The sequence below is a fragment of the Pelophylax lessonae genome, assembly GCF_965119305.1.
Source record: "Pelophylax lessonae genome assembly, chromosome: 2".
Lineage (NCBI taxonomy): Eukaryota > Metazoa > Chordata > Amphibia > Anura > Ranidae > Pelophylax > Pelophylax lessonae.
In genome coordinates, this window is record NC_138769.1 from 64,350,707 (window position 1) to 64,370,054 (window position 19,348).

Below are 19,348 nucleotides of genomic sequence, written 5' to 3' on the forward strand. Positions count from 1 at the left end.
CCCCTAAGGCTCATTCCTGGGACCAATTTTATTAAATTCTTTCATAAATATCATTGAGGATAGAATCATTAGCTCAATCTCAGTTTTTGCGGATGACACAAAAATAGGCAGGGCAATAACTTCTCATCAAGATATAGAAATCTTACAGAATGACCTGAACAAAATAACAGAGTGGGCAACTACATGGCAAATGAGGTTTAATGTGGTGAAATGTAAGGTATTGCACTTGGGGACTAAAAATATAAATGCAAAATACACTTTAGGGGGGGAACCTCTGGGGGAATCAAGAATGGAGAAAGATCTGGGAGTCTTAGTAGAAGATAGACTAAGCAATAGCATGCAATGTCAAGCTGCAGATGCCAAAGCCGGCAGAATATTAGCATGCATAAGGAAGGGGATTTATTCCAGAGAAAAAAACTATAATCCTACCACTTTATAAAACCATGGTCCGGCCACATCTGGAGTACTCTGTCCAGTTCTGGTCGCCAATCCTCAGAAAGGATGTGATGGAACTGGAGAGAGTCCAGATAAGAGCAACTAAACTGATTAGGGGATTGGAGGGCCTTAATTATGAGGACTGTTTGCAAGTGTTTGATTTATTCTCCCTGGAGAAGAAATGCCTGAGAGGGGGGACATGATAGTAATTTACAAATACCTCAATGGTGATCTCAGCATAGGAAGCCTATCAGTGGCCATCAATGCAGCCTATTAGTGCCCATAAGTGCAGCCTACTAGTGTTCATTACTGCAGCTTATCAGTGCCCATCAATGCAGCCTCATGGGAGCTTTTTCTCCTCCCAGCGATCAGCCAGGGGAAAAGAGAGGAGAGCAGGCTGAGTGGCCGGATGACAGAGAGAGAGGAACTCCACGGTCAAACAAAGTCCTGCCTTATGGACCGGCTCCTATGATAGTCGCACTACTTCAATGTCCCGGCCTTGGACCAGTGTGTTGTCTATAATACGAGCCGGTCCAGGAGGGGAGACTTTGTTTGACAGCAGATTTCCCCTCTCTGTGTGATCCGGCCAGCTCTCCTCTCCCTTCCCCTAGCCGATCACTGGGAGGAGAAATGGCTCCCATTCAACCCTGCGCCTCTCCCCCCTTCCCCCCATGCACCACACTTGCCCTCCACTAATTTCCACTCGCCAGATGTAAGCAGGCAAGTACAAATTTTGAGGGCTGATAATAGGAAATGTCATATGAATGATATGTAAGGGTGACCATAGCTCTTTTTGTGAAGGCAATGCAGGGAAGTCTGTTAGGGAAATAAACTGAGTCAACTGGAAGCTGTCTTTCACAAGTTGCCTGTTTATAATGTATGTGAAAAAACACACAGATGATTGCAGTTGAGATAAAAATGTGTAGTTACCTCACTCATTAGCCTTTTACTTTTTATCCTAATTCCTCAGTTTTTTGTCATCGTGTGAGGTGATTATGCAATCAATCTGGTTGATATTCCATTCTTCGCAATCAGTCAGAAATGAAAATCACTATGCTAGCAATCTATAACAGAAGGCCACAGCTATGTCAGTTCTTGTCTGCAGGCTTGAAAATGTATAAAAAAAATACATTTGAAACAATGGTTTTTACGCAGGTTACTCAAATGCCAGGCAATAGGAATTAATCATTGCCAATGGCTAGAATTACCTTTGTGCATAATACCCCCATGGTTTAATTTTTATATATATATATATATATATATATATACACAGTATATATCTCCTTATCATGTTATCACTATAATTTTAGAGAACTAAAGTAATCAGCCAGCATCAGCTATTAAAGAGATAATACACTTGTACATAGGGGCCATTGTGTGATAAGGCAGTTTAGGCCAGATTTTGGAGGAAACAAGTACACTAATGATGCAGGTGTGTGCTGCCTTCATATTAGACCCAGGAGCAGAGCTTAGTGGCCCCACCCTCCCGAGGGGGTCAGTTTGTTGGTAGCAGAGAGAGGTGCACGTCTGCATCGTGATGTCCAGGTCAGGGCAGACTATGGCCTGAGTCTGAGTGAGACAGTCTATGAGAGACAGAGCAGCTGGGAAGTTGAAGGAAAGACAGAGCTGAGGTACAGCGTTTGTGCACTAGCAGTGGGATGTGTTTGATGGTAAGGAGGACCAAAAGCCCCGTACACACGTACCGATCGTCGGCCGAGCGATCGGCCGTCTTTTGTCCAGGGCTGTCCTGTCCGCTGAAAAGTGCAAAAGACTGCACACGAATTTTGTCGGCCAACAACAGCCGACTGCAGAAGTGATGTCATGCGATGGTTAACTTTCCTTGTCTTTTTTCTTTTCTGAGCATGCCCAGTCTTGCAAATCTGCTGTCTGTCGGACGAAATCTGTACTGACTGGCGAACAATCGGCCGTTCTGGTGTTGGCCTACAAAAATTTTAATGCCTGCACGACAGATTCTGTTTGGCCGAAAATGCGCTGTCGGCTGTCGGAAGCTTCATACTAACAAGCCTACAATCGGCCGATTGGTTGGCGGCCGAATATTTGCGGCCGATAATCGCTACGTGTGTACGGGGCTAAAGGTACTAATCTGAGCGGTAAAGCTGCTAAGAGAACCAGGAGGCTTTTATTATGTTTTATTTTATACACTATATGGTGGAAACCCCCTGGGTGGGAATTTCTTCATTTTGTGAACTTGTACTTCATTTTAAATAAAAGTAGGCAATAAAATCCCTGAAAACTATTTCTGGTGTGGAGAAAACTCGCTGTTTTGGCACTACCAATGAGCTCCAAAGTCCCTCAACTTGTCACTGCCAATCACAAAAGTGTTAAAGAAAACCTTTCAAAATTATGCTTTTAAAGAGGAAGTAAAGCCTGGAATATTTTTTTTCTTTTTTGTTACCTGGAAAGTAAATGCATAATGTGCTAGTATACAATGCATACTAGCACATTATGTGATACCTGCAAACTAAGCCTGCGTCGTCCCTGCTGGAGGCAACATACATCTTCACACGTCTTTCTTCAGGGTCAGCGGACTGGCCAGAGCCGCACGACGTCATGTGGCATGCACGCAGGAGCCACCAGTCACTGCCCAGGGCTCTGAAGAAGCAGCAATGGCGGTCGTTCCTTCAGAGCGCATGCGCCAATGACGTCACCAGCTGCATGCAATGTAAATATCTCCTAAACAGTGCAAGTTTAGGAGATATTTACAGTACCTATAGGTAAGTCCTGTTATAGGCTTACCTATAGGTACAAACATTACAGGGGGGTATACAATCACTTTAACACCCAAAATGTAATAAAAGCATTAGCAGTGCTTTACATTATATTCAAAACATTTATTCCTTAATGACAGATGTGTTAATAGCCCCAATAATCCACATGTGAGTCTTAAGCCTAGTACACACGCAACGATTTTCCGCCGACCGGTCGTCCGTCTTTTGTCCAGAGTTGTGTTTTGTTGGTTGGAATGTGCCTAGACTGCACTGGACTTTTGTCGACCGACAAAATTCTACTTCAGAAGTGATGTCATGTGTTGGTTTGCTTTCTTTGTGTTCTTTCTTCTCTGAGCATGCCCAGACTTGCTCATAAGATTTTTCCCTGTCGAAATCTGTACTGACTGCATGAAAATTGGCCGTGTTTTGACGGAGGACAAAAATTTTATAGCCTGCACACCAGATTTTTTTCGGCCGAAAAGTCGGAGTTGGTTGTCGGAAGCATCATACTAACAAGCCGAAAATCGGCAGATCGGTCTTCGGATGAAAATTCCCTGCCGAATTTCGACGCGTGTGTACGGGGCTTAAGATGTTCACAAACATCGGGTTTGCCAGTAGATGTTGGCTCAGGTATAATTAATATATCCCATCGGCACGCCTCATGGAATACCGCTCCCTGTGGATATTGAACTAACCAGATCACAGATTGAAAATGCCTTAAACACAGACACCTTCTCCCAATAAAGATTTCTATATATATATATATAAAGATCTTCCTCTCCTCATCAGTGACAGGTCAAAGATTGAAACATCTTTCAGTTCTCTTACCGGAGAAGGAGTTATGTTTAACAGGTGGTGTAAAACAAGACTTGTTTTGCAGGATTCCCCAACAACTGCTGACTTGAAGCTGCTGATCTTCTCATTTTGTGCTCACCTGGTGTGTCCCCCTGCTCCCGCTGTGTCTGTCATATTCTCCTCTCAGGTGATTGCGGTAAAAAGAAAACCTGTCATCAGGGAAAGCTTTATAATGTTACCGTATAGTTGTGCCTCAAAGATGCAGGGCTTAGATAGATGACAAAAGCTTGTATACAACATGGGGTTCCTATCCAAGGGCACTCACCAACCACAAAAAAAATTGAAAAGAACAGAAATACTATAAGAAGCTCAGCATGTCTAAGCCATTAATATTAGTTCATATGTGATTCATTACTAGGGATTAACTCTGGGAAAATATTATGTATAATAGCGGTATTACTTTCTACTGTCAATGGTTGTTAAGGACACTAACACATGCAGGCATTGCCAAGTCCTCAACAAGCAGTGACATTACTGACCCCATTCACTTGCATGGCCATGTAAGCAAAGGGGCAGGGTGGGGGTGACATCACTGACCAAATATCGCCATGGCCATAGACCCATGGTTGTGACGTCACCACATTCCTGCATTTTGCACTTTCACCATTATTAAATGCACTGCCTCCTGCAAAACTTTATAGCATTTTTGTGGCCATTTTTTTTGCATTGGTACTTGTGCCCTGGGGGTACTTATCCCCCCCCAATGCACTTTTTGCCAATCACTTGGCTATTGGTCTTAAAGAATTGAAACAATTGAGTTGACAGTTTATGGCCCCCATTGACTTCAATAGGGATTTAGATTCCGAATCCAAACTTTTGATATGCTCGGCCGAACCTCCATGAACTGAACCTGGCTTATCCCTAGTGATTACAAGTTTACAACCTAGCTCCAGGTTTGATTGAACCAAGCTGGTCCAAACAAACTATTTCCTTTACTAAATGTCAAATAGTCTGCACTGTTGGATAACTGGGCAGCTTATCAAAGAAACCAAATATGTTAATTCTAAAGACCTCTGAAAAAATTGCAGTGCCAAAAGTCTAAAGTCAGATTTCATGTGTATAAGGAATTGTCTATGCAAAAGTTAAAGAAGAGCAGGCAACAGCCCAAACTGTGCGGACAGAAGGAGCACTCACCCACCAACTACACTCTCAACCCCACAACCCCACGACGTCAGTCTGTAAACGCAGAAACCAACACACTGACCGAGATGACACCGAACGTAACCACCCGGAAACTGTATGCCCTAAATCATGAAAACAAACCAGCTCACCAATCATACAAGCTCAAAGGAAAGCCAACACCAAGGCCCTCAGGAAAACACCTCCCTAAAAAGATGAACCGACAAGGGAAAATGATCTTATTCAGGGAAATGAACAAATAAATAAAATTACACAGGCCTTGCCTAGAAGGCCCACAACCACCAATGCCCATACCCGTTTTTGCCCAAGATTAAAATCCTTTTCCTGTCCCATCAACTCAACATCGGAAACCAATGAAAGAAAGGAAAGAAAAATCCGCCAATTTGCAATGAAAGGCTGACACTGAAAGCTCCCAGAACCATAATGCCTAATAACGAACCACCAACTGTTTAATCCCTTGTTTCAAGAACACGATGCCCGACCTGCGGACCCACCCAACCTATGAACCAAACCCAAATCCGCTACCCACCTCCGGAGAGGTAACGATGGTGTGGCCAGCTCCTGAACATAGCAGCATAAGCAGTACTGCACTGCAAGGCTAAACCACCAGTATGGCCAAGGAACTCTCAGGTACACCAGGTACCGAGAATTGTACCCGGAAACCAAGAAAGAGCAGCAATCGGGAGTTAGTACAACCAGTAACAAGGACTGCATAAACAAAGAATTCAAATGCCAAACCCAAAGGCGAAGCCGACTGGAACGCCATATAAAAACGACACAGACACGCCATTGTTCGCTATAACCCTCAAATTGTCACAGAGAAACTAACCTGTTACAATGGAACAGAAAACCCCCACAGGACCAAAGAACCATATTACAGAGAACCATACTAAACAAACAAAACACAAATTTTCAGTAAACCCAGCCTCCCCACCATGGCGGCGGCCAATGACCTGCCTTACCGACACCGAATATGTACCACAACCTGTAGAGCCAGTGGCGTCACAAAGCTTATAACAAAACAACACATGGCATCCGCCAGCCACAACAACCTACTATTGCAGGGTTAGAGAAAGGATTCCCCCAGACCCAAACGTAATCCCCACCATCCCGGTTAAGATAATACCATGACCAGGCGCCCAAGCTCCCTCAATAGCCAGTTAAAAACAATGATTGCAAAACCTGTCACTAAGCACAACCAGTGTTTCCTTCCATGGCTCCCTGATCATAATGCAGGACCCAATGCACCACCATAGCGAAGGACGTATATATGCCACCTAACACATTCCATCAAGGTGTCCCTCGACCAACCCACCACTGGGATAAGACCGGTGTGGGGGGGGCGGTGACCCCCTAAAGGAGAAACCACACAATATCCAACAGCGTGGAGGAAACGAAACATGGACCATCCCCTGCCAAAGCAACCTCCCTAACCAAATTCCAACCATCATCCCCTAGTTCTACCAACCAACGAAAAAAGAGATGTGGAATAAAATGCAGAGCTTATACTAAAGAGTCAATGGTAACAATCACGGATCCCAAAATCAGAGTCTGCCACCACTGAGTGTTTATACACTATTGATTTAATACTTACTAGTAATTGATGCTAGTCGCTGTTATTCAATCAGGAGGCGTGGTTTTCTCGTATTAGAAGGAAAAAAGAGAGAAAATCCCACAGCCAGAGCACTCCAGCTTAAATTGGCTCATCGAGCCAAACTGACCTATGCCCTCACTACACAGCCAACAATAACCAGATGGTTCCAAAGTATTGGATCCCGGCCTCTGAAGCCCCCCAAATGCCTCCATCTCCTCTCCAGAAGGACGGCACCATTTTTGTTCTTGGCAGTGTTCACAAATGTTTGACACAGACCAGCCCCTGCTGCCGCCACTCACCTCTTTACATTTACATTGTACAGATCATGGGGGAGGGGGGAACATTTCTTCAAAAGGTTTTGATGCTCGGATAAGAGTTCCAGCAACTACAGCCAAAGAGGGGTACCCACGACGATAACCACTGTCTCCTAGGAAACCAAAGCCGCAGAGGGCTGCCAGCCCCCAGAGGAGGACCCCCACTGTAACAGACTGCTCTAAGACCAGCCAACAACTTCAGCCAGCCAGTGCCCCAAGGAGCCACCCCAGCATAAGCATTGACCATTCCACCCCCCACAAGGGCTTGGGACCAATGACCCCCTGACCACTTCAGTCCCCCAGACCCCACTGCCCAGGCAAAGCTATAGCAGGAAAAGAGAAACAGCTACTCACCAGGCTGTCCAGGATCCCCAGATCCCCCAGCTGCTGCAGACACCTCCATCGCTGCCCATCACCCGACATGCTCACATCACTGCTCTCACCCCCAGAGCTGCAGAGTGGAGCGTCGATGAACTGTCCAGGCTCTGGCCCGCCACTGCATGCTGCTTGGGACTGTCGGGATTATTGGGGGTTGATTAAAATAATAATAGAATAAAAATGATTTTAAAAGCCATGTATATTTCATATTATGCATATGAGGTTCTGAACAGGACAGGATCCATCTTGTTTTTAAGGTCAAACAAAGTTCATATATACTTGTTAAACAAAATGTCTCTTACAAGCTTACAAGAGAGCATAGAATTTCAACAATAGGGTCTTATAATTTCAGCAGACATTTTTATTTTCTTTTGTCATAAATAAGGTGATACATTGACATCTCTATCAGATAACAGATGTTAAGGGGATGGTAGTGCCAGTCTGTCTATAAGTATTTAACAATAGACAATGGCTCAGTGTTTTCATCAGACATTTTAAAATGAGAACTATATATGTTTTTATAGATACATTATTATATGTGTGTGAAGATATTAGCCATAATTATGTTATTATATTATGTAAGGCATATACATATATATTTAGGAATGTTATATCACATTTTGGGTTTATATTCTCATAGTAATAATCTTACTTAGAATTCTTTTTCTAATAAGTGTAAGGACATATGTATCTCGTCACTAATTACCTCATTTCAGAGAAGTTTGTGTCTAAGTGTTCAGAGGTATCATAGATCTTCCTATCCTAGTCTAGATGTCTGACAGTTATGTCACAATCCAAATAAGTAATGGCTATTCACTAGCTAGAGGTCAATAGGTCATCAGATAACAAAATGTTTTAATTATGTTAAATACAAAATCTAATGAACGGTACGATACTGCCCTCTGGAGACAAAATACCAGGTGCAGTCTTGAGATAATTTTAGATATTCCCATATAAAAATATTATATTGTATTAAATAATATAATTATTGATATGGCATTACTTGCCAAGGTGAATGATGGAGATACAGATGGACATTTATGTATGTACTGGGAGTTTGGACAAAGTTTTATATGTGTTTTATGATTACTCTCACGTATAGAGAAATCATCATTTAATTTTATTATACCAAGTATTGGGTTAATTATCAAAAGAGGTGTGTCTCTGACCTCACCAGTTTAGGTATAGAATATCCCATCCAATAGGGATAATGTTTCATCCCTCTGGGTTTAACTTATGGTAATTTTTATAGCTCTTTGTTCTTACCATATAAAAGACCAACCCAGATGAGAGGGAGACACACATTACATTGCCCAACATACAATACACTTACATCACACACACGCTATTACATTCCTCAATAGACTCATCCAGACATACTCTATTTGTCCATCATTCATCTGAAACTTGAAGGGAATCCACCATCTTAAGAAAGGCATCCATCTTAGGACTCTGGTAACGCCCAATTGAAGCTAGCGGCCATCTTAAGTGTGGTAAATATACCTTGCTATGTTATTTGATTTTATTCAACAATTGTTTATTCCTTCCTTATATGTTTTATATTGCATATTTAAGGGTAATAAGATTACAACCCCAGCCGTATAAGCTATAGTAGATTTTTTTCTAAAAAGCTGATTTTTGTTTTTATACATTTTTATTATTATCAGATTTAGTGCATTATTTGCAATTTTAAGTCTTCCGTTTTGCATTGCTTATTCTCATTTCATCTGCAGTGGAATGACTTTGGGCTATGTGATTACGCAGACCATTGTAGTCTGTTTATATAGAACATTAATTTATGGCTTATACTATACCTGGGAAGAAATGGTAATCTTGCTTTCGTTTTGCTTTCACTTTGTTTCACTTTCACTTTCATTATTGAGCTAAACATCACATTGCATTGATTGTTTGAAGTTAGTATTTTTTTGTAGAGTTATCTTTTTGTGTCATATCTTGTTTGATCATATATTGTGTTTTACGTGTCTTGAGAATAAATATTTTATATATATTACATGCTGTAGACTGTACTCACTAAGATTGGTATATGCTTTTAAAAAGAAATTAATCAATTAAAAAGAATTCACGACATTGATTTATGGCAATAGGTGAAGACTCTCCTTTTTCACAGATCTTTGCTTATTAACCATAAATAAAGACACTGCTATATTCAGAGCAGTATAAATATTCTGACCTAATTAAGTACGAGCGCAAGATATTTATTATTAAATATTCTTACAGGACACACAGCCCAACCGCCGCTGACGTTATCCACCGCCATCGTCTTACGGAGCCCAGACCTGCTGCAGTCAGTCACCAGCCATGCTCTCCCACCGCCGGGAAGCCACGGAAACCTACTTCTCTCTCACCACACCGTCGGCCCTGGAGCTGCAATTATCCTCCCACAGCCTACCGATCTCCCTGTCCGCTGAAACACAGAGCACCCCCAGTACTGGGGACACATAAAGAGACACCAGCTGCTCCAGTACCCTAGCTGACTCCCGCACTCTGGCGCCCTTGGGGACAAGCAGATGAATGCTCCGGGGCTGCACCAGAGCCTTAGCTGAGAAGTGACTCGGTGCTGTACCTGGAGAGGCACCGCTGGGGGGGGTTATCAAATTGGCACCAGCCCAGGGAGACATGCTGGGACTTAAATGCTCTGGGGGCATCAACCTCCAAGAACGTGCAGGGGGGGAGCTGAGCATTGTTCCCCTGCCTGACCCCCACCAACAGCCATCATAACAGAGAATAATCACCCACAGTCAGGGGGAAGGCTCTTCAAATCACTGAAGTTGCAAAAAGCAGAAGGCAGGGAACCAGGTGCAAATATTCTCCAATGCAGTTTTCCTCCGACTGAAGACTTTCTGAGGCCCCTAGCTTGACCTCTCCCTGTAGCTCCACCCCTTCCTGTCTAAAACACCAATTAAAAGCCCCACCGCTTATATTTTCTATCGAACTGGGCTGAAAACTCCTCCTTGTCCCAAACCCCTTTAACCCCTGTCATGCTGGCCCTCCATCCATGTCTCTTCTCTCCTTTACTCCGGGCCTCTCTGTAGTGCAGTTCGTTATGCCACTCAGCCAGTCTAGGCTCTGTAAAGATCCAGACTTTACAGCCAGGATCCAGCCAGATGCTTGGACCGGAAAATTACTTTAGCCTCTCAGCAAGCCACTGCGAGCCTGAGCCAGCCAATCCCACCCACTCCACAGTGCAGCACTCCAGAGAACGCTGAAAGGGCAAGGCAGAGAGCCGATGACCGACAGTCACTGGCTCTCTGCTCTCTTAAGACTGAATACTGAACAATCAGGGGTCTTTCTCAGTCTTCTCAGTTCTCAGTCTTATGCCTCGTACACACCTACCGATCGTCGGCCGTACGATCGGCCGTCTTTTGTCCAGGGCTGTCGTGTCTGTTGAAAACTGCAAAAGACTGCATACGAATTCTGTCGGCCAACAACAGCCGACTGCAGAAGTGATGTCATGTGATGGTTAACTTTCCTTGTCTTTTTTCTTTTCTGAGCATACCCAGTCTTGCTAATCTGCTGTCTGTCGGCCGAAATCTGTACTGACTGGCCGTTCTAGTGTTGGCCAACAAAAATTTTAATGCTTGCAGGACAGATTCTGTTTGGCCGAAAGTGCGCTGTTGGCTGTCGTAAGCATCATACTAACAAGCCTACAATCGGCCGATCGGTCGTCGGCCGAATATTTACGGCCGACAATCGGTACGTGCGTACGGGGCATTAGAAGCAGTGGGGGACAAATGCAGAATTGCACCAATGCTGCATCCACCTAGGTGAATATCATTTTTTATTTTTTTAAAGAAACCAATATTTCTCTGTTAAAGTTCAGTCAAACCTGGAATAAGGCTTTAAGAATGGTTCCTTTTTTTTCATGCACATACATTACTAATGTTTTATTGTATGGATGCTATGCATTAAATATGCATCCAGCCTGACTCTAGTGCTTCTCAAGGAATCTAATTGAAGCACAACACAAATATGTGGCCAGCATGCTACACAAAATTTGCACTAAAAAGCTGAGTGTGTACATCTACTAACATAGATGAAGGATAGCGGAATATGCTGGGATTGAAATTTACAAAACTAAAACCTGCACTCAAGAATAAATTGCAAATCCTTAAAATTTGTACACTATTTTACAGAGAAAGGTTTCAAAGATCCATTTGCCTATGCTTTTAGCAACAAAAAGAACGATGTCCCTGGTGAGTACTTAGCTAATCAGAACATCAGCACCTTTGGAAGAAGAATATCACAGCTTTGTGTTCTGTAGCTCCCCAGGAAAAGTAAAAAAAAAAATAAAACCTGTACAATGCTTATCGTAATAATTACATTGCGAAACCCAGTCTAATATTTGTTCTATCTAAAGCTCTGCATGCATTAGCATTTAGAGAAAATGAAATCTAAACATTTTAATGTAATTGTGTCTGATCTGATAGCATCAGAAGCTCTGGTCGTCACTGTTACATTATTCATGCACCTTCCACAACAAACATACATTTTACAAATATTCCAAATTAGAAGCTCAATAGATATGGGATGGGGATGGAAAATAAAAACGATCTCTATTGTCAAATGAAAAATAGCCAAAATTCTACGTTTGCATGAGAAAAACAGAAACAGAATTAATACTTTTATTGTTACTGGACGTTTTAAAATGGTACGATGTTGCATCAGTTTTTATTGCTAATGATTTAGGTTAACACAAAGCAAACAACCTCACTACTACTTACTTTTAGCTTATACTGCCACCTCCTGGAATCTATTGGCAAATAAAAGATTTGGTTTCTGTCTACATTTTCAATGTTTCCTTTTAATTTTCACACTATCTGATCTTTGTTATCAATTACATGTTCAACTTCAACCAGTTAGTATTCAGCAACTATTACAATCAGTTTTTAAAGTGTACATTACTAAAAAATGCCACTTTATTGATAACACCATACCCCCCCCCCCCCCAATAAAAATAACTTAAAAATGGTACCAAAAGCAGCAATAACAACAAAATGTACCCATCAACTGTTTCTCTTTAACTTAGAAAGTTTATACTGATAAATGTTAATACTTTGTTACTAGAGATGTCCCGAACTATTCGCCGACGAACAGTTTCCGGCGAACATCGCTTGTTCGCGTTCGCCCCCTATACATCATCAATGAGCAAACTTTGACCCTGTACCTCACAGTCAGCAGACACATTCCAGCCAATCAGCATACCCTCCCTCCGAGACCTTCCCACCTCCTATAAAAAAGCAAGTACAGCATCCATCTAAGGTTCATTCTGAAGCTGCAGTGTTAGTTAGAGCAGGGAGAGTGCTGCTGCTGCTGCTGAATTAATAGGGAAATCGTTAGCTAGGCCAGTGTTCTGTGTCCACTCGTGCTGTAAGGACAGCGTCCTGACAGCACCCCAAAAAAACATTTTTAGGGCTGGTACATCAGTCTGCTTTTATTTTATTTATATATATATATATATTGCAGTTGCCTGCCCGTGTGTGAGAGGCCACAGGCCCACAGACTGTACTGTGTGCACACCACTCATATCGGGTGGCACAGTACCTTGCAGATAAAAAAGTAATTTAATTTTTTCTCTGTAATATAATTGCAGTTGCCTGCCAGTGAGTGTCAGGCCCACAGACTGTACTGTGCCCACTGCCCACCACTCATATAGGGTGGCAAAGCACCTTGCAGATAAAAAATGCATTTAATTTTTCCTCTGTAATATAATTGCAGTTGCCTGCCAGTGAGTGTCAGGTCCACAGACTGTACTGTGCCCACTGCCCACCACTCATATAGGGTGGCACAGCACCTTGCAGATAAAAAATTCATTGAATTTTTCCTCTGTAATATAATTGCAGTTGCCTGCCAGTGATTGTCAGGTCCACAGACTGTACTGTGCCCACTGCCCACCACTCATATAGGGTGGCACAGCACCTTGCAGATAAAAAATGCATTTAACTTTTCCTCTGTAATATAATTGCAGTTGCCTGCCAGTGAGTGTCAGGTCCACAGACTGTACTGTGCCCACTGCCCACCACTCATATCTGGTGGCACAGTACCTTGCACGCATAGTACCCCTAATCTAAAAAGAAATGACAGGCAGAGGCAGGCCACCCCGCAGGGGCCGTCGTGGTCGTGGTGCTGTGATTTTCTTTGGCCCTAGAATAATGCCCAGTGTTCAGAGGCCATGTACCCTGAACTCAAAAAATTCTGAGGACATAGTTGCCTGGCTTACACAGGACACCCAATCTTCTACAGCTTCCACTCGGAAACCTTGATGCACCATCCTCCTCCAGCTCAGCTTCGGGCACCTCTCAAGTTACCACTCGCCCGCCCGCCGCCACCACCAACACTAACACCACAGCCGCTTCACTTGATCTGTCAGTGGAGTTATTTACACATCAGTTGGAAGAAATGAGTGATGCGCAACCATTAGTGCCAGAGGATGTAGATAACAGGGATATGTCTCAGTCAAGCAGCATTACACACATGGACGTACGGTGTGATGATGATGATGTTGTACCCGCTGCTGCTTCCTTTGCTGAGTTGTCAAATACAAGTGAAGCGGTTGATGATGACGAAGTGTCCGTGGATTTCACGTGGGTGCCCGCTTGAAGAGAAGAACAGGGGGGAAAGTTCAGATGGGGAGACAGAGAGGAGGAGGAGACGAGTTGGAAGCAGGTGGAGGTCGTCGCAAGGAGCTAGTGGCACAGTCAGACAGCATGTATCGGCAACCGGGGTAAGCCAGACAGCACGCCAATCAACGCATGCTGTTGCCACCACCAGAATGCCGTCATTGCAAAGCTCAGCAGTGTGGCATTTTTTTTGTGTGTCTGCCTCTGATAACAGCGATGCCATTTGCAACCTGTGCCAAAAGAAACTGAGTCGCTGGAAGTCCAACACCCACCTAGGTACAATTGCTTTGCGAAGGCACATGATCTCACATCACAAACGCCTATGGGATCAACACATGATGAGTACAAGCAGCACACAAACTCAAAGCCACCATCCTCCTCCTGGTCCAGCATCTTCAGCCATGTCAACCACTGCTGTCCTCCTTGCCCCCTATCAACCACCCGTCACTCCGCCTCTCACCTTCAGCAGTTCCTGCTCATCTGCCCACAGTCAGGTGTCTGTCAAGGAAATGTTTGAGCGTAAGAAGCCAATGTCAGAGAGTCACCCCCTTGCCCGGTCTGACAGCTGGCTTGTCGGAACTCTTAGCCCGCCAACTTTTACCATACAAGCTGGTGGAGTCTGAGGCTTACAAAAAATTTGTAGCTATTGGGACACTGCAGTGGAAGGTACCCGGCCAAATTTTTTTTTCACAAAAGGCAATCCTCAACCTTTACTCTATTGTGGAAAAGGAAGTCGTGGCATGTCTGGCACACAGTGTTGGGGCAAAGGTCCATCTGACCACTGATACCTGGTCTGCAAAGCACGGTCAGGGCAGGTATATCACGTACACTGCGCATTGGGTAAACCTGCTGACGGCTGCCAAGCATTGAATGCGTGGCTCTGCAGAGGAGTTGGTGACACCGCCACGACTTGCAGGCAGGCCTGCTGCCACCTCCTCTACTCCTCCTACTCCATCCTCTTCGCTAACCTCCTCGGCTGAGTCCGCTTCTGCTGCTGCTCCTTTCTCCACATCAACTGCACCCCCCCAGCCCCCCAGGGGCTATTCCACATCCCGGATACGACAGTGTCAAGCCGTCTTGGGGTTTACTTGCCTGAAAGCAGAGAGTCACACCGAACCAGCACTCCTGTCCGCCCTGAACGCACAGGTGGATCAGTGGCTGATCCCGCACCAACTGAAGATCGGCAAAATGGTGTGTGACAACGGAAGCAATTTGTTGGTTGCATTGAATTTGGGCAAGTTGACACATGTGCCGTGCATGGCACATGTGTTGAATCTGATCGTACAACGCTTTGTGCATCAGTACCTAGGCTTACAGGACGTCCTCAAGCAGGCCAGGAAGGTGTGTGGCCATTTCAGGTGTTCCTACACGGCCATGGCGCACTTTTCCGATATTCAGCGGCGAAACAACATGCCAGTGAGGCGCTTGATTTGTGACAGCCCGACAAGTTGGAATTTAACACTCCTAATGTTCGACCGCCTGCTCCAACAAGAAAAAGCCGTCAACGAGTATTTGTATGACCGGGGTGCTAGGACAGCCTCTGCAGAGCTGGGTATTTTTTTTGCCACGTTACTGGACGCTCATGCGCAATGCCTGTAGGCTCATGCGTCCTTTTGAGGAGGTGACAAACCTAGTCAGTCGCAACGAAGGCACCATCAGCGACATCATCCCATTTGGTTTCTTCCTGGAGCGTGCCCTGCGAAGAGTGCTGGATCAGGCCGTAGATGAGCGTGAAGAGGAAGAGTTGTGGTCACCATCACCACCAGAAACAGCCTTATCATCACAGCTTGCTGGACCTGCGGCAACGCTGGAAGAGGAGTCTGAGGAAGAGGAGTCAGAGGAGGAATGTGGCTTTGAGGAGGAGGAAGGCCAACCACAGCAGGCATCCCAGGGTGCTCGTTGTCACCTATCTGGTACCCGTGGTGTTGTACAAGGCTGGGGGGAAGAACAGACCTTCAATGAGATCAGTGAGGACGAGGAATGGGACATGAGTAGCTTGGCATCCAACCATGTGCAAATGGGGTCTTTCATGCTGTCATGCCTTTTGAGGGACTCTCGTATAAAAAGGCTGAAGGAGAACGACCTGTACTGGGTGGCCACGCTACTAGACCTCCGGTATAAGCAGAAAGTGTCTGAAATGTTACCGAATTACCGGCAATCGGAAAGGATGCAACAGTTCAAAACAAGTTAAAAAGAATGTATAAGGGTGATGTCACAGCACAACGGGAATCTAACAGCGGAAGAGGTGAAAGTAATCCTCTTCCTATCACGCCCACGCCGGCAAGGACAGGACGCTTTACAGACGTGTTGTTGATGGAGGACATGAGGAGCTTTTTAAGTCCTACGCATCACCACAGCCCTTCGGGGTCCACCCTCAGAGAACGACTCGACCGACAGATAGCAGACTACCTCGCCTTAACTGCAGATATCGACACTCTGAGGAGCGATAAGCCCCTTGACTACTGGGTGTGCAGGCTTGACCTGTGGCCTGAGCTATCCCAATTTGCGATAGAACTTTTGGCCTGCCCCGCTTCAAGTGTCCTGTCAGAAAGGACCTTTAGCGCAGCAGGAGGTATTGTCGCCTAGGTCAAAGACCTAGGTCAAAAAAGTCTAGATTACCTCACCTTTTATTAAGATGAATGAGGCACCGATCCCGAAGGGACTGACAGTGGGGGATGCATTTGACTAAAAAAGGCCTGTTGAGATGCCTTGGGCTAAAAATGGTCCACACATTCTGCTGTATTTAATCTCTGCATGCCGGATGACTTGCGTGACTTCTCCGCCACCAACTAGGGTTCAAGCTGCAATGTTTTAGTGCACTTTCTGCCTGGAAAACATAAATTTTTCTGGCCGCTGCTACAGCAGTGGCTGCAGCAATACCTGATTTTTCAGGCATGTGTACATGCCTAATTTTTCTGGCCTCTGGTGCTGCACTGTGGCTGCAAAAACAAAACAAAAAAAAGGGACATACATGTGTCAATTCCCCTTCGTCATTGTTACCTTGTTGTGGTGAAGGGGCTTGCTTATCACAATGAAGGGCTCACCTCTATGAGTGTGTTGGCAATGATGGCACACCCTAGATGATAAGGTCGTTGCTTCATTGTGAACAGACCAAAAGCAATCGGCTGGATAATTTTTCATAGAAAAAACATTAATTTTCTTTGTGATCATCTAAGGTGATCATTTAAAGCCTACTAGGCCAACAATGGGCCCACACTGCAGAATCATTGTTTTCTGGGTCACTTAACTGTAACTGAACTACCTCAGCACGACCATAGGCTTTGAAAAACTGCCATCGCCTGCAATCTCCCAAACGTTCGCATGAGCACTGTCATCACTACACCAAGATTGACGCATAGAGGAATGAAATTTATGTAAACTATTGACAACTCTTTGCGGTTGTTTAAAATCTATTTGATACACGTCCCCTGAAAGGGGATGTAACAGGGATTAAACTGAAAAGAATAGTACTACTTAACACACCACTCATATAGGATGGCCAAGTACATTGCTCGGCGTAAGCGCAGTGCCCCAAATTGGAAGTAAGAGGACCGACCAACCATCTTTTTCCATCTCCCGGTTCCTAAAATCTTTTCCATACACCGGCCCCTGATAGGAGACGTAACGGGGATTAAACTGATAAGAATAGTACTACTTAACACACCACTCATCTAGGATGGCACAGTACATTGCACGATGCATGCGCAGTGCCCCAAATTGGAAGTAAGAGGACCGACCAACCATCTTTTTCCATCTCCCGGTTCCTAAAATCTATTCCATACACCGGCCCCTGATAGGGGACATAACAGGGTTTAAACTGATAGGAATAGTACTACTTAACACACCACTCATATAGGATGGCACAGTACATTGCATGGCGCACGTGCAGTGCCCCAAATTGGAAGTAAGTGGACCGACCAACCATCTTTTTCCATCTCCCGGTTCCTAAAATTTATTCCATACACCGGCCCCTGATAGGGGACGTAACAGGGATTAAACTGATCAGAATAGTACTACTTAACACACCACTCATATAGGATGGCACAGTACATTGCACGCGCAGTGCCCCAAATTGAAAGTAAGAGGACCGACCAACCATCTTTCTCCATCTCCCGGTTCCTAAAATCTATTCCATACACCGGCCCCTGATAGGAAATGTAACAGGGATTAAACTGATAAGAATAGTACTACTTAACACACCACTCATATAGGATGGCACAGTACATTGCATGGCGCACGCGCAGTGCCCCGAATTGGAAGTAAGAGGACCGACCAACCATCTTTTCCCATCTCCCGGTTCCTAAAATCTATTCTATACACCGGCCCCTGATAGGGGACAAAACAGAGATTAAACTGGTAAGAACAGATTTTTTTAATTAAAAAAAAAAGAGGATATACTCTGCGGAGCTGGGTATTTTTTGGCCGCGTTACTGAACGCTCATGCACAATGGCTGTAGGCTCATTCGTCCTTTTGCGGAGGTGACAAACCTGGTCTGTCAAACCCAAGGCAACATCATCGACCTCATCCCACATGCGTTTTTTCTGGAGCGTGCCCTGCGAAGAGTGCTGGATCAGGCCGTAGATGAGCATGAAGAGGAAGAGTTGTGGTCACCATCACCACCAGAAGCAGCCTTGTCGTCGTTGATTGCTGGACCTGCGGCAACGCAGAGAGAGGAGTCTGAAAAAGAGGAGTCAGAGGAGGAAGGTGGCTTTGAGGAGGTGGAAGACCAACCACAGCAGTCGTCCCAGGGGGCTTGTTGTCACCTTTCGGGGACCCTTGGTGTTGTAGGTGGCTGGGTGGAGGAAGAGACCTTCAATGACATCAGTGAGGACAAGGAATGGGACATGGCTAGCTTGGTATCCAACCTTGTGCAAATGGGGAGTTTGCGGTTGTGCAAATGGACTGTTTGCGGTTGTTTGCGGTGCGTTAAAAGGGGAGTTTGGTCTATTAGAGTTTGGTCTGTCAATGTGAAGCGGGCGTAACCCTTACAATACCTGATCGATACGACATCATACCTGATCGTATATACACACTGGATGTTTTAAAGCGTGTTATTCCAAACAATTTAGGAATGTTAGGTGATTTATGCCCTTTATGGATTAAAACCCGACTCTGCGTCAACTATGTAATTTTCCATGAGAGTTTTGCCATGGATCTCCCTCCGGCATGCCACCGTCCAGGTGTTAGTCCCCTTGAAACCACTTTTCCATCACTATTGTGGCCAGAAAGAGTCCCTGTGGGTTTTAAAATTCGCCTGCCTATTG

General features: G+C 44.7%; 1 long non-coding RNA gene across 1 annotated transcript; it reads right to left on the bottom strand.

Annotated features, from left to right (window-relative positions):
• Positions 1 to 12,853: 12,853 nt before the first annotated feature.
• On the bottom strand, positions 12,854 to 18,914 carry LOC309547139. Its single transcript, XR_014224956.1, has 3 exons — positions 18,515 to 18,914; positions 13,459 to 13,721; positions 12,854 to 13,086 (listed from the first exon to the last, which is right to left on the bottom strand). It is a non-coding gene; the product is annotated as an uncharacterized lncRNA (long non-coding RNA).
• Between the last annotated feature and the right edge of the window lie 434 nt (positions 18,915 to 19,348).